Source organism: Akebia trifoliata, chromosome 15 (assembly GCF_017979445.1).
Source record: "Akebia trifoliata isolate Shusen 1 chromosome 15, ASM1797944v1, whole genome shotgun sequence".
NCBI classification, from domain to species: domain Eukaryota; kingdom Viridiplantae; phylum Streptophyta; class Magnoliopsida; order Ranunculales; family Lardizabalaceae; genus Akebia; species Akebia trifoliata.
In genome coordinates, this window is record NC_141389.1 from 4,343,764 (window position 1) to 4,359,774 (window position 16,011).

The following is a 16,011-nucleotide window of genomic DNA, read 5'->3' on the forward strand; positions in this document are numbered from 1 at the left end:
GGTTTCAACAAGTCTTCATGAAAAAGATTGTCTCCTCACCCACCCATTCTACTATTCCTTATGCTGTAAATATGGTTTCACATACTGGCTCTGGTTCATCATCATCATTTGGAGGAAAGTTGCTAGCCATGGAAGTAATAGAGGAATAATTGATCTCCTTAGTTTTAACTATTTGATTGTATTATTCAAATGTTTATTAGCTGTAGTTATCAAGCTTAGGAATTAGTCTGTAACAGATTCTAACTTATAGGATCTGTAATAAACATTCTGGTATTCTACCTATTGTATTTATATACCAATTCTGATCAATAAAAAGGAGATTGAATAAAGCTCATTTCAACCTCTGTTATGGTAGCAGAGCACCTCTAACTGATAGCCAAATCCTTTTTTTTTCTCTCTTTCTCCAACAGCCATGACCAACAACCACCATTCACAACACCAATGAACATCATAACACCCTCATCACCATCAATGTGGCTGCACAAACTCCTCTTAAACTCGCATCCAGCAACTATATCTCATGGAAGTTGCAATTTAACACCTTATTCATTGGCTATGATCTATTAGGCAATGTTGATGGATCAAAACCATGTCCAGCAGCCACCATCACACAAAACAACACCACTAGACCAAATCCAGATCATACTATCTAGATTCGACAGGATCAACTAATCCTCAATGCCATCATTGGCTCCCTCTCCCCAACCATCATTCCATTCATTGCACAAGCCAAAACTTCTTGTGAAGCATGGAACATCTTGGTCAACACATACGCCAAACCTTCTCGTGGCCGCATCAAGCAGGTTAAAAACCAAGTCAAGAAGATCACAAAAGGTCTTGAAAGTATGACTGAATTTTTGCAGACCATAAAGGCACGAACTAATGAACTTGCTCTTCTTGGAGCACCACTTGACACAGAAGATCTCACCGAAAAAATACTTGATGGACTTGGTGATGAGTACAAGGAACTAGTTCGTGTTGTTCAAGCTAGAGACATCTCAATCACCTTTGAAGAGCTTCATGAAAAGTTGCTCAACTTTGAAGCAACATTGGAAACAACAAAAACATAACCTTTTTCATTTTCCTGCTACTGTAAATCCCTCCAGTCGAAACACATCAAATTGGCACCCACCATCAGGCTCATGCAACAACAACACCTTTTGGCGACCCAACAACAACAATCCAAATCGGTATTCCACAACACCAAATGGCGAACCAACCTCAACTCCAGGTACTCGTTCTTCACGTCCATATTTGGGATACTGTTAGATTTGCAAAATACAAGGCCACACTGCAAAGAGGTGCCCTTCATTCCGGCTGGTACCAATCCAATCTCCCAACAACAACTCTACTACTCCAACTTATCATCCTACTGCACCAAGGCAACCAAGGGTGCATTATGCTGCTAGTCCAACTAGTCCATCTTGGCTCTTGGACAGTGGTGCCTCTCACTATGTTATTGCTGATCTAAATAATCTTTCCATGCATACTCCATACAATGGCTTAGATGACATCATGATCAAAGATGGCTCGGGTCTCCCTATTACCCACACTGGTTCTACCTCTCTCACAACCCAACAAAACATTTTTCAATAAAACAATGTTCTTTGTGTTCCAAATATGAAAAAGAATCTAATCTCAATTTCACAAATTTGCAATACAAACAATGTTTCAATTGAATTCTTACCATCTGTTTTTCTTGTGAAGGAACTTTGCACGGGGGTAACACTTCTGAAGGGCCGAACTAAAGATGGTGTCTATGAGTGGCTAATAACCTCTCCACTACTTGCCTTTTCCAACACAAAGACTTCCTCCTTTGAGTGGCATCATAGGCTAGGACATCCAGCCTTTTCAATTTTGAAACACATTGTTTCTAGTAATAAACTAGGCTTAGTTTCCTCTATGTCATCTAATTTTTCTTGTAATGCTTGCCTTTGTAATAAAAGTCATAAATTGACATTCTCTGCATCCACACTTGTCTCCACTCAACCCCTTGAAACTATCTTTTCTGATGTTTGGACTTTCCCAATAATCTCAAAAGATGGATTTAAATACTATGTAATCTTCATTGATCATTTCACAAAATACATATGGTTTTATCCACTTAAGCAAAATCAGAAGTCAAAGCTATCTTTATTCGTTTTAAAACAATCGTTGAAAAATACTTTGACAAAAATATCAAAACACTCTACTCTGACAATGGTGAAGAATACATAGCCTTTTCTAATTTCCTTGCAACTAATGGGATTTCTCACCTCACCACACCACCCCATACACCTGAACACAACGGTTTTTCTAAAAAAGACATCTTCACATTGTTGAAACTAGCTTAGCTTTACTCTCCCATGCCTTTCTTCCCTTTACTTATTGGTCTCATGCATTTGCCACAACAATCTACTTAATCAACCGCATGCCAACACCTATATTCAATCTCTCCTCTCCATTTGAAAATATTTTTAGAACTCTTCCAAATTACTCCAAATTAAAAATATTTGATTGTCTTTGTTACCCATGACTTAGACCTTACACAACTCACAAACTAGAGTCTCGCTCCAAACCATGTGTCTTCATTGGATATTCCCTACTCAAAGTGCTTACTATTGTCTTGATCCCTCAACTTCCAAAATCTATGTCTCTCGACATGTTAAGTTTGTTGAGTCTTATTTTCCTTTCACCCATCTCTCCAAACAATTACTCGTCCCCAATTCAATTCTATCACCACTTGGTTCCTTCACCTCCTCATTTCTCCTCCACATCTCTGTTATCACTACTCAATTCACCATCAGCAGTGGACGCACATCAGCAGTTTTCTTGTAAAGCTCCATCAGCATCACCCTTAGTCGACTCCCAACAAATATCAACCTCACCTGAACCCATCACTTCCCAACAACCAACACCAAGAAATAATCTATCGGAAACACATCCCCAAACCACTCACATAATGACCACTAGAGCCAATAACAACATTCACAAACCCCTCAAGAAGATGAACCTTCACATTCAACTATCCAAGCCCAATGACCTTGAACTACCACGGTGACCCAAGCTCTCAAAGATCATAAATGGCGTCGGGCTATGTCTGAAGAGTATGATGCTTTGGTAAAGAATGGAACATGGGAGTTAGTTCCACTTGATACAAGTTAAAACCTCATTGGATGTAAGTGGATTTTTAGAACTAAACGCAAATCAGATGGTTCTGTTGATAGGTTCAAGGCTTGTCTGGTTGCAAAAGGCTTTCACCAACGTCCTGGTATAGATTATCATGACACATTTAGCCTTGTTGTTAAACCAACACAAATTTGTGTTGTGCTCAATATAGCTGTGAATCGAGGTTGGTCATTAAGACAACTTGATGTAAACAATGTTTTCCTTCAAGGTAGCCTTTCAGAGAATGTTTATATGTCTTAGCCACCAGGATTTTTTGATAAAGACAATCCTTCACATGTTTGCAAACTGAGAAAAGCAATCTATGGCTTGAAATAAGCTCCTCGGGCCTGGTATCATGAACTTTGAACTTTTCTTCTTTCTTCTGGATTTAAGAACTCACATGCTGATACTTCTCTATTTGTCTTCAATGTCAATGGTCATACTCTATATCTCATTGTATATGTTGATGATATTATTCTCACGGGAAACAATTCCACCATAGTGAATCAATTTGTGTCTGTTCTTGCTCAGCGGTTCCCAGTCAAAGATCTTGCAATGTTAATTTATTTTCTCGGTGTTGAGGTTGTTCCAAACAAAAATGGTGTCTTACTCTCTCAACGGCATTATATCATGGATCTTTTAACACAAACAAAGATGCACGAAGCCAAATCTGTTCTCACACCAATGCCAACAAGTCCATCTCTCATGTTAAACTTAGGCTCTTCTCTATCTGATCCATCTGAATATCGAACAGTAGTTGGCAGCCTTCAATATTTGCTAATTACAAGGCCAGACATTGCCTTTGCTGTCAATAAGCTCTCACAATATATGCATTGTCCCACAACTGAGCATTGGTCCTTTGTCAAAAGACTATTACGCTAACTAGTTGGTACCATTAATGATGGTTTACAAATTTATCATGACTCATCTACTAGTTTGCATGCATTTTCTGATGCTGATTGGGCAAGGGACAAAGACACATTTACATCCACAGGTGCCTATGTTGTGTACCTCGGTAGAAATCCTGTGTCTTGGAGTTCTAAAAAGCAAAGGACTATTGCTAGAACCTCTACTGAGGCAGAGTATCGATCTGTTGCTAATACTGCTGCTGAGCTAAATTGGATCTGTTATCTTTTATCTATCTTGGTTTTAAGCTTCCCTGCTATCCCGTGATTTATTGTGATAACATTGGAGCCAACCAACTATGTTCCAATCCAGTTTTCCATTCAAGAATGAAGCACGTTGCAATTGACTTTCATTTCATTCGGGATCAGGTTTACAATGGTGTTCTTTGTGTTGCTCATGTGTCATCTAAAGATCAAATTGCTGACATCTTTACAAAGCCTCTTCCCCGACAACGTTTTCTTCAACTCAAGTTCAAGATTGGACTTCTCTCCTGAGCTCCATCTTGAGGGGGCATAATAGAGAAATAATTGATCTCCTTTGTTTTAACTATTTGATTATATTATTCAAATGTTTATTAGCTGTAGTTATCAAGCTTAGGAATTAGTCTGTAACAGACTCTAACTTATAGGATCTGTAACAAACTTTCTGGTATTCTACCTATTGTATTTATATACCAATTCTGATCAATAAAAAGGAGATTGAACAAAGCTCATTTCAACCTCTGTTAGGAAGATGTTGTTGGAAGGAGAGAGATCGTAATAATTGAGGGTTCTGTCGAGGGTTCCAAACGAGAGACCCCTCTCTCTCTGTTTCTATTTTGTGATTTGGGCAATATAAAAAAAACGATGATGGCATTGTTACTCTTGAGGGTAATATTGAACTACACCAAAAAAAAAAAAATAGATGGAAAAATTGCTCTCCGCGAAAACAAAATTGTGAATCACCAATTTCAGTACTTTTCATACGAGCATTATTTTAACTCTCTTAAAAAGTTGCTCTTTTAAAGCATTGGACGTCCATTTGAGGTTTGGTTATTATTGTTCTTCAAATACTCATCCATAGGATCCGAGGTGGTGTAGATCGTGGAGAACACATTCAAGGGAATTTAGGAGAATAAACTTCGAACACAACAATAGTCAAATAGGAATACTTGACGTAAGGGAAAATATAGAATTTTTTATTTGGAGAAAGTTGGTTTTGGATTAGGGAACCCATGTTTTTATAAGTTAGGGTTATTATTATTCTCAATTATAGTGAAGCTTTCTCATCTCTCATCGGTGGATATAGGCATAGTCAAATAATGTGAATCTTAATTTTTATTTATTTATTGTTTTCTTGTTATGTTTCATTGCATACACAACAAAATCTAGGAATCTTACTTTCATAAATTTACTTCAAGATAAAACTCTCTTAATGTATAAGTAAATTACGTCAAACGATTTCTACCTTGACTAATGGCTTATGTTCATGACTTCATATTTTGAGTGTCTAGAATAGGATTTTCCCATCATGTCGTCGATAGTGATTGATCAACACCCTACACAAGCATCACGAGACTGCTAGAATATGAACAACATACCAATTAATGTACTATGAAGAGTGTTTGGACCATCTTCTTAAGAGTAACTCCTTGTTTGATGCAAAGATAGCTATATATCCTAGTCATGGTTTAAAAACTCGAAAACTCTCAATGTGATCCAACGAGTCGTGTTAAGTTGATAACTTACCATTTGCCTCGAACAAGTCAAATAAAAATATATTAAGTTTATATATACTTATTTTTTTTAATATTTTAAAATATATAAAAAATCTTGATGATTTAACTTACCCACATGACATACTCCATCGACACCCTTGACGTGACAGGCTCGGGAACCGTAGATCTGCTCTCCTCAAGATACAAAACTACGATTCCCCCAAAAAGAGTGAAGTTTTGTATTCCGAGGAGAAAAGATCTACGATATCCGAACTTGTCACGTCAAAGGTGTCGATGGAGTATGCCATGTGCCTAAGTCAGATTTTCACGACTCATATATAAATATAGGGAGAGTGCTAACATCTAAGATCTCATGGAGAAGTTAACAACCTCTACGATCTTGATTTTTTCAAAAATGCCTATAAAATACTTTTAGGTTTTTAATATGGAAAGCAAGGGTGTCTAAATATTGTGCAATGAAATTTTTGTAAATATTAAAAATCTAAAAAAATAAAATTAGTTACAAAGATGTTATTGCAAAATGTCAAAACTACCCAAGCTTTTAAAAGACTAAATACTATTTTTTAGGGAATTTTTGAAAAACCTATTCTAGAGATTGCTAATATCCCCTTTTGGTCATTAAAGAACTAGCTAGATATGAGCAAATAACTTGATTGAGTTTGTAGAAATCTCGTGCGTTTTGATTTAATGGATCAAGTTGATATGACACATTAGTTCCATCAAGTTTCGGGGCTGAGTCTCATTGAAATCCAATCCATTTGAATTGACTCAACTTCTTGTCGAATTGACTAAGTTCAAAAATTATGACACAAAAAGGTCTAATTAAAGTGGAATCAGGATCCAATACGGTGTCCCATTCCTATAAAATAGAATAGGTGTCTCTATGTGGCATGTTTTAGTTGGTGTTTAAAACTTCTGAGACTCCTAATCAAGTCGTTCCTTAGGTGTTCACTCGACTAAGGTGCTTTAATTCTAACAAAAATGTGCCACATACACACCTAACATTTTTATACGAATGGGACACCATTCTGGATCCTGACTCATTAAAGTGACTCAAGCGCGTGACATTGCTCCATGTGCGGTTGGAAATCTGGATTACATGTTCACTTTTGTCCTTCAATATCCAAATTTAAGTACCATGTTGTATTACAAGACAAAAATAATAATAAAAAGCTGTAACTTTTGTAATTATAAGAAGAGTTAACTGAAGGTCATCCCCTTACTTATTGGTCTCATGCAGTTGCCACAACAGTCTACTTAATCAACTGCATGCCAACACCTATACTCAATCTCTCCTCTCCATTTGAAAATATTTTTAGAACTCTTCCAAATTACTCCAAACTAAAAATATTTGATTGTCTTTGTTACCTATGACTTAGACCTTACACAACTCACAAACTAGAGTCTCGCTCCAAACCATGTGTCTTCATTGGATATTCCCTAGCTCAAAGTGCTTACTATTGTCTTGATCCCTCATCTTCCAAAATCTATGTCTCTCGACATGTTAAGTTTGTTGAGTCTTCTTTTCCTTTCACCTATCTCTTCAAACAATTACCTCGTCCCCAATTCAAATCTATCACCACTTGGATTCCTCCACCTCCTCGTGTCTCCTCCACATCTCTGTTATCACCACTCAATTCACCATCAACAGTGGACGCACATTAGCAGTTTTCTTGCGAAGCTCCATCAGCATCACCTGGTCGACTCCCAACAAGTATCAACCTCACCTGAACCCATCACCTCCCAGCAACCAACACCAAGAAATAATCTACAGGAAATACATCCCCAAACCACTCACATAATGACCACTAGAGCCAATAACAACATTCACAAACCCCTCAAGAAGATGAACCTTCATATTCAACTATTCAAGTTTAATGACCTTGAACCAACTACGGTGACCCAAGCTCTCAAAGATCATAAATGGCATCAGGCTATGTCTGAAGAGTACAATGCTTTGGTAAAGAATGGAACATGGGAGTTAGTTCCAACTGATACAAGTCAAAACCTCATTAGATATAAGTGGATTTTTAGAACTAAACGCAAATCAGATGGTTCTGTTGACAGGTTCAAGGCTCGTCTGGTTGCAAAGGGCTTTCACCAACGTCCTGGTATAGATTATCATGACACATTTATCCCTGTTGTTAAACCAACCACAATTCGTGTTGTGCTCAGTAAAACTGTAAGTCGAGGTTGGTCATTAAGACAACTTGATGTAAACAATGATTTCCTTCAAGGTAGCCTTTCAGAGAATGTTTATATGTCCCAACCACCAGGATTTTTTGATAAAGACAATCCTTCACATGTTTGCAAACCGAGAAAAGCAATCTATGGCTTGAAACAAGCTCCTCGGGCCTGGTATCATGAACTTCGAACTTTTCTTCTTTCTTCTGGATTTAAGAACTCACATGCTGATACTTCTCTATTTGTCTTCAATGTCGATGGTCATACTCTATATCTCATTGTACATGTTGATGATATTATTCTCACGGGAAACAATTCCACCATAGTGAATCAATTTGTGTCTGTTCTTGCTCAGCGGTTCTCAGTCAAAGATCTTGGAATGTTAACTTATTTTCTCGGTGTTGAGGTTGTTCCAAACAAAAATAGTGTCTTACTCTCTCAACGGCATTATATTATGGAGCTTTTAACACAAACAAAGATGCACGAAGCCAAATCTGTTCTCACACCAATGCCAACAAGTCCATCTCTCATGCTAAACTCAGGCTTTTCTCTATCTAATCCATCTGAATATCGAACAGTAGTTGGCAGCCTTAATTACAAGGCCAGACATTGCCTTTGCTGTCAATAAGCTCTCACAATATATGTATTGTCCCACAACTGAGCATTGGTCCTTTGTCAAAAGACTATTACGCTATCTAGTTGGTACTATTAATGATGGTTTACAAATTTATCATGACTCATCTATTAGTTTGCATGCATTTTCTGATGCTGATTGGGCAAGGGACAAAGACACATTTACATCCACAGGTGCCTATGTTGTTTACCTCGATAGAAATCCTGTGTCTTGGAGTTCTAAAAAGTAAATAACTATCGCTAGATCCTCTACTAAGGCAGAGTATCGATCTGTTGCTAATACTGTTGCTGAGCTAAATTGGATCTACTATTTTTTTATCTGATCTTGGTTTTAAGCTTCCCTGCTGTCCCGTAATTTATTGTGATAACATTGGAGCCAACCAACTATGTTCTAATCCAGTTTTCCATTCAAGAATGAAGCATGTTGCAATTGACTTTTATTTCATCCGGGATCAGGTTTACAATGGTGTTCTTCGTGTTGCTCATGTGTCATCTAAAGATCAAATTGCTGATGCCCTTACAAAGCCTCTTCCCGGACAACGTTTTCTTCAACTCAAGTTCAAGATTGGACTTCTCTCCCGAGCTCCATTTTGAGGGGGCATAATAGAGGATTAATTGATCTCCTTAGTTTTAACTATTTGATTATATTATTCAAATGTTTATTAGCTGTAGTTATCAAGCTTAGGAATTAGTCTGTAACAGACTCTAACTTATAGGATCTGTAACAAACTTTCTAGTATTCTACCTATTGTATTTATATACCAATTCTGATCAATAAAAAGGAGATTGAACAAAACTCATTTCAACCTCTGTTAGGAAGATGTTGTTGGAAGGAGAGAGATCGTAATAATTGAGGGTTCTGTCGAGGGTTCCAAACGAGAGACCCCTCTCTCTCTGTTTCTATTTTGTGATTTGGGCAATATAAAAAAAACGATGATGGCATTGTTACTCTTGAGGGTAATATTGAACTACAAAAAAAAAAAAAAAAGATGGAAAAATTGCTCTCCGCAAAAACAAAATTGTGAATCACCAATTTCAGTACTTTTCATACGAGCATTATTTTAACTCTCTTAAAAAGTTGCTCTTTTAAAGCATTGGACGTCCAAACGATAAAGTAAGTGTTTCTGACCCTTCATCAGATCCAGAAGCACTTAGACAAGTCAATCCAGATAGACCTCACAATTTGTCAAGCGTGTTTTCATCATGTGAACTACAATTTTAGTGCTTCCCACACACACATTTGTAAGAAACAGTAATCCCTTTATGTTGGATAAGCACTTAAAAGTGCTCAATTTCGAAATACATTGTTTTAGGAAATTTTCATCCAAACACAGGTTGAACTAATTCTAACTCCCTGTCAGAGTCAGAATCACTTGGAGAATTTAGTCCAAACAGGCTCTCAAAGTTTAGGAAGCTGCATTCAAAATATTCTTATTTGTTACAGAAATTGTTGAAAAAATAATAGAAGTAATAGAGAGAGGTCGAATTGATTTTGTTGTTTAATCGATGAGTTAAAATGCTAGAGCCAAAATCACTTGGAGAATTCAATCCAAACAAGCCCTCAAAGTCTAGGAAGCTGCGTTCAAAATAATCTTATTTGTTACAGAAGCTATCGAAAAGGTAATAGAGAGGGGTCGAATTGATTTTGTTGTTTAATCAATGTGTTAAGGCACCAAAGTCAGAATCACTTGGAGAATTCAATCCCAAGAGGCCCTCAAAGTCTAGAAAGTTGCGTTCAAAATAATCTTATTTGTTATAGAAGCTGTCGAAAAAGTAATAGAGAGAGGTCGAATTGATTTTGTTGTTTAATCAATGAGTTAAGACGCCAGAGCCAGAATCACTTGGAGAATTCAATCCAAACAAGCCCTCAAAGTCTAGGAAGCTACGTTCAAAATAATATTATTTGTTATAGAAGTTGTCGAAAAAGTAATAGAGAGAGGCCGAATTGATTTTATTGCTTAATTGATGAGTTAAGACGCCAGAGCCAGAATCACTTGGAGAATTCAATCCAAATAAGCCCTCAAAGTCTAGGAAGTTGCTTTCAAAATAATCTTATTTGTTATAGAAGCTGTTGAAAAAGTAATAGAAGAAGTAATAGAAGAAGTAATAGAGAGAGGTCGAATTGATTTTATTATTTAATCGATGAGTTAAGAAGAATGAGTGGTGAAATCACCAATTCACCCCCCACAAGTTTTTCGGTGTTGGCTCCTCATAGTGGCTTTCGTACGAACCCCAACAAGACTTCTCAAAAATGCAATTTTGGATTTTCCGCTAAAATTGTTGAAACAAAAGTTGTTACCAATAAATGTGTTTTTCTAAAAAATTTGGTTCGAAGCCCAAAAAACTATCAAAAAAAGTCGTAGCAAACAGACTCTTAAGGAAAACATGGTGACAAACTATGACCATACTTTGATTCAATTTAGCAGGACCATGATTTTAAAATGAAAAAATTACTTAAAGTACCCTAACAAAGGGGTCTCTTTCTAAATAATCCCTAAGTTTTGGATGGAATCTTAATAGTTTATTTAATAAAACTTTTCTTTATTAACAGTGCTCACCAATTTTTATGGTCTAGTTCAACATTTTTATTATAAAATTTTCAAACTCGACAATAATTGAACATGACTTAAAAACATCGAGTTTATCAATGATTATAGTCAAACTCAATGCTTTTAAATCATATTTAATTATTGTCGAGTTCGACAATATTCTCATATAAAAAATTATCATACTCGACAATACAAATGTTGAACTAGACTATAAAAAGTTGTGAACTCAACACTAAATGATGAGTTCGACAATAAAAATGTTGAACTCGATACATTTCGACAATAAAAATGTTAAACTAGACAATAAAAAGTGGTGAATTCGATACCACAAATGTGATCCAGATTTTTTCGTTTTTTTTTTCTTCATTTAATCTCTTTTTTTTTAAAACTTCGGTATTGGGTAAATCTCTTCGAAATACTCAGAATGCATATATCATAAATGCGAAACACTATAATCAAAAGTTACAATGTAATCATCAAAAAAATTAGAATCTCTAATCAGTTTTTTTTTTTTGTTAAATCGTCGAAATAAATTAAAAAAAAAAATACATCTAAATGTTCAAAAATTACGAACATATCATTATTCATTAGTCATTCATCATGAAAAAATTATAGGAAATTATCGCTATCACCGTTTGAAAACCTAATTATGTAAAGAAGATGAGAAAGATAGTAGTTTGATTAATTCAAACCATTATAACGAGAGATGCGGTTCAAGGACCATTAAGAAAGAATTTTTTTTACTAAATGAAATATTAAAATACTGTCCAAAACTTAGAGATTATTTCAAAAGAAACCCTTCCAACATGGTCTTTTAAGTAATTTCCCTTCTAAAATGTAGTCCCCAAAACTATGAGATAAGATAGTCAATGTGAATCGTCCATCTCATTTATGTGTTGGAGATATGATATTTTCAAAATATTGGTCTGATTAATAAATATTAAGCCGAATCAATTGAACAGTTCTTTTGATGTAAAATAATTAATCTGTTAGTAATTTAAATGTTTTTGTGATTGTGTATATAATTTTAAAATGATTTAAACTATTTTGTTCAGGAAAGAATGAGATATAGTGGCCGAGTCAACTTGATATCTATTGGTATACCCAATCCTGACTCGAAAGGGATCGGCGCAAGTTATGCTTTATTTTTTCTTCTTATACTATACCACAGAGTCTACAGCTCTCTAGTATTAATGGTCTAGATCTGATTTAATAAAACAGTCTGGATAATATGACTCGCCATGTGACATACTCAATCGACTCCTTAACGTAGACAAATTTGGGAATCGTAGATCTCGACTCGGGATACACATTTTATGGGGAAGTGCAATTGTGTATCCTGAGATGTACATATCTACAATTCCCAAACTTGTCACGTTAAGGAGTCGATTAGTATGCCACGTGACGAGTCATATCATCATGACTCTTAATAAAAAGATTGATTTTTTTTTTTCTTTACTTTATAATGATCCAAAACTTTGAAAATGGAAGAACGGTGTGGTTTTAGTATCCAATTGATGTGGTGCTCTCCTAATCGTCCATAAGCACTGGTCTTGAATAATTCCTAAAACTGCTGGAGATGGTGGAGGATATATAAAGAGTAATGTTGCGAGTGACCTCAAGTCAAGATTGAACCTCATATAACACATCTTGAAGTGAAAGTGGATAGGAACCGTAGATGCTATTTCACTCATATCTCGAGGAAACATCTATGGTTGGTATACATTTTCACGTCAGGATATGCGATGTGAGGTCACTTCAGCATTAATCATATATATATATATATATAAGATATCTGCTATTAGCACTCCAACTTTGACTTATTACACTCCAATTTCTTAAATTATTTATTACATCCTAATTAAAGATTAAAATACACCATTCAAACAGGGCGGAGCAATTTTGCCCATGTGAGGGAAACTAAGAGTGGAATTTTTTTATGGGGACAATAGTGGTAGATTTTTATCCGTTGTTATATATCGCAATAACCCATAAATCCTTTTAAACTTTGAAAACTCTTATGTGGGCAAGTACCCCCCAATGTAAATCCATCCCTACGTTATAAAAGTTTAGTTCAAGTTATTACCTCAGTATTACAAATCATTATAACATTCAACAACTTCAACAGTGATTTACAATTACGATTAGGCTCATATAAAGTCCTAAATCTAACAAATAGAAATCTTAACAAGGAAAGACCACCCAAATTTTCACTTATCACTTATTCTAAGACATTGGCTTTTTTTTTTTTTTCTTTTCTTTTCTTTTTTTTTTATTTTAATAAGGGTGCAATAAGTAAAAATTGGAGTGCCAACAATAACAAATTGGGTCCATTTAGAGGAATATGAAAAATTGGGGGACTAAGAACCATATATTTCAAGTTTTTTCATGGAGGTCAAGTGATAAATCAAGGATTAGGGGTTCCATTAAGATGCATTTAAAACTCCTCCAAAATAAACTTTTGAGAGTGTTTAAGGTAGTAAAATAAAATAAAATAAACATTTGAGGGTGTCTTGGCTGGTAAAGAAATTATATTTTGATCAGATGGAGGATTTTGGAGTTAATGCAATTTAACAAGGGCACATCTTAATAACACCCTAAATTAAATGGGGCAATTTGAAGATTATAGTGTGTACGATTTGGTGGACCATCATGCTTCCTACAAAACATGGATAGCTAGAAGTGAGTTCGATTCGCTTTTGATTTTGCTCCCTATATGATTTTTCAATTGAATCACGATATTCTGACTTGAAAATTTTCACCTGGCCTATACTCGGTCGACGTGGAAAGTGCCCAGAATCATAGATTTTTTCTTCAGGATACACAAGGAAAAAGATCTACGGTTTTGTGCACTTTCCACATCGATCAAGTACAGACTATGCAAAAATTTTCAAGTCAAATTGTCATTATTCTTTTCATTTTTATAATAAACTTGAAAAGAAGTACTCGTGAATGTTAAAAAGGTGGAAAGGATTGTACTATATTTGATGGGACTACACTATCTATTCTTAGAGCGCTCGAAAGCGAAACTATGCAAATTTTGCCCTACCAAATAGAGGTGAAAAAGCTTATGTATGCTAGTAACAAACTCTAGCCAAACAAGTGGAGGTTGAAAAACCTATTTTTCGATTAGAGGAAAAATGTGCAGTTGTGTGTCTCGAGGAAAAAGATCTTTGGTTCTAGCACATGCCACTCAAAGGCAAATAGGAGCATATGTCAGAGGGAAACGTCAAAAAATCATTTGTTCTTTGAAAAATCAAAATTCAAAAGTTTTGAAGATTGTTAACATCTCATACTCATGGTTTTAAAACTCGTCCGAGACTGAGACGTATGGCTTGAGTTAACTTGTTATCGGAGTTGATCAAGACTAACTCACAAGTCACTTTTTTGACCGAGATTTAATACCCCACGTTGAATTTTTTGATATTTTGAATGAGACGTCTCAAAAATATCAGAAAACTCATTTGAGACGACTCAATATCGAGCTGGACGAGATGAGACGCGAAACTAAGTTTTAAAACCATGCCCATACTAGGCTTGAGGTACTTAGAAATTAGAATAAATATTTCATATAGATATATATATATATATATATATATGAACCTTTTGTTACTTGGGATTCCTCCGCACCACATATATTATGTGAACCATGTTAAAGAGTAGGGATGTACAAAAGAATCGAAACCTGAAACTTGACTCGAAACCCAATTCGAAGTTATGGATCAAAACTAAACCGGGCCAAATTGAGACTGAGTTTATTCGATTCAATTTCAATTCAACTTTACAAAACTTGAGCGAAACCCATATCCGAACACGAAATGGAATAAACCGAAACCCAAGTTTCCCAAACCCAATTTGAAATAAAATAAACTCAAAGAAGAAGTAGAAGCTTCAACCTTTGTTTAAAATAAAACAAATGTCCCTCACCATCCTCTACAACTCAAGCTACCGAAGAAGAATAAGAAGATTCAAAATCAAAATTGAATGAAAATGGGCATCCAAAAACATGATCTGATTCCACAGTTATGTAGATCAATTTCTTTTAAGAACAATAAAAAACGATAATTTTTTACAGTTAGATTTTAATTTTAACTTTGAGAGTTTAAAGACCGTCCATTTTCAAACAAGCAGGACCTAGGCTAAACCCTTTTACTGTAAGTCAACATTGTTTTTTTGAAATTTCATTGTTAAATCATCAAGAAAGAGCAACATGGGACCCCTTGAAATTAAAGATCCAAAAGATCAATGAAGGGCCTCACTAACTCAATCTCTTTCAAGCAGGGGCTCCCCTGCGCTACATCTCCAGAGCCAAGACACCGAACCCGGGGGCGGGGGCGGGGGCGGGGGCGGGGGTGGGGGGGAGGAGGAGAGGGTGCCTCTGCCTTCATTTCTTGAAGAGCACGAGATCACCTCTATTTCTTGAAGAGCACGAGATCACCTCTTCATCAATAGAAAGGAACACCAGTCTTACGGTCAAGGGGGTAAATCTAATATCACCAATTTTCTAAGGGGTTTTTCTAAAATACCCTTTCGATTTGGGTGGACCCAAATGTACAACCTTATTAAACAGTGATCCAAAAGGAGAGAGAAAAAGAGAGAGAGAGAGAGAGAGAGAGAGATCACAAGTGGATACCCTTGTTAAGTTCTAGTGGATGAAGTGAAGGGCAAAGTAAGAAAGTCAGAATCTAAGTTCATCTGTATTGCATTTCCAAGGCTATCAGAGAGCTTCATGAAATGAGCTACACAACAACATAAGAGATTAGTAAGGTTTTTTTCTAGATAGAGTCACGAGAGATAATTTAGATTGAAAGCCACAAGCCAACAGAATCAGCCTATGAAGAAGACAAAAGACAGGCGAGATGAGAGGTAGAAGAC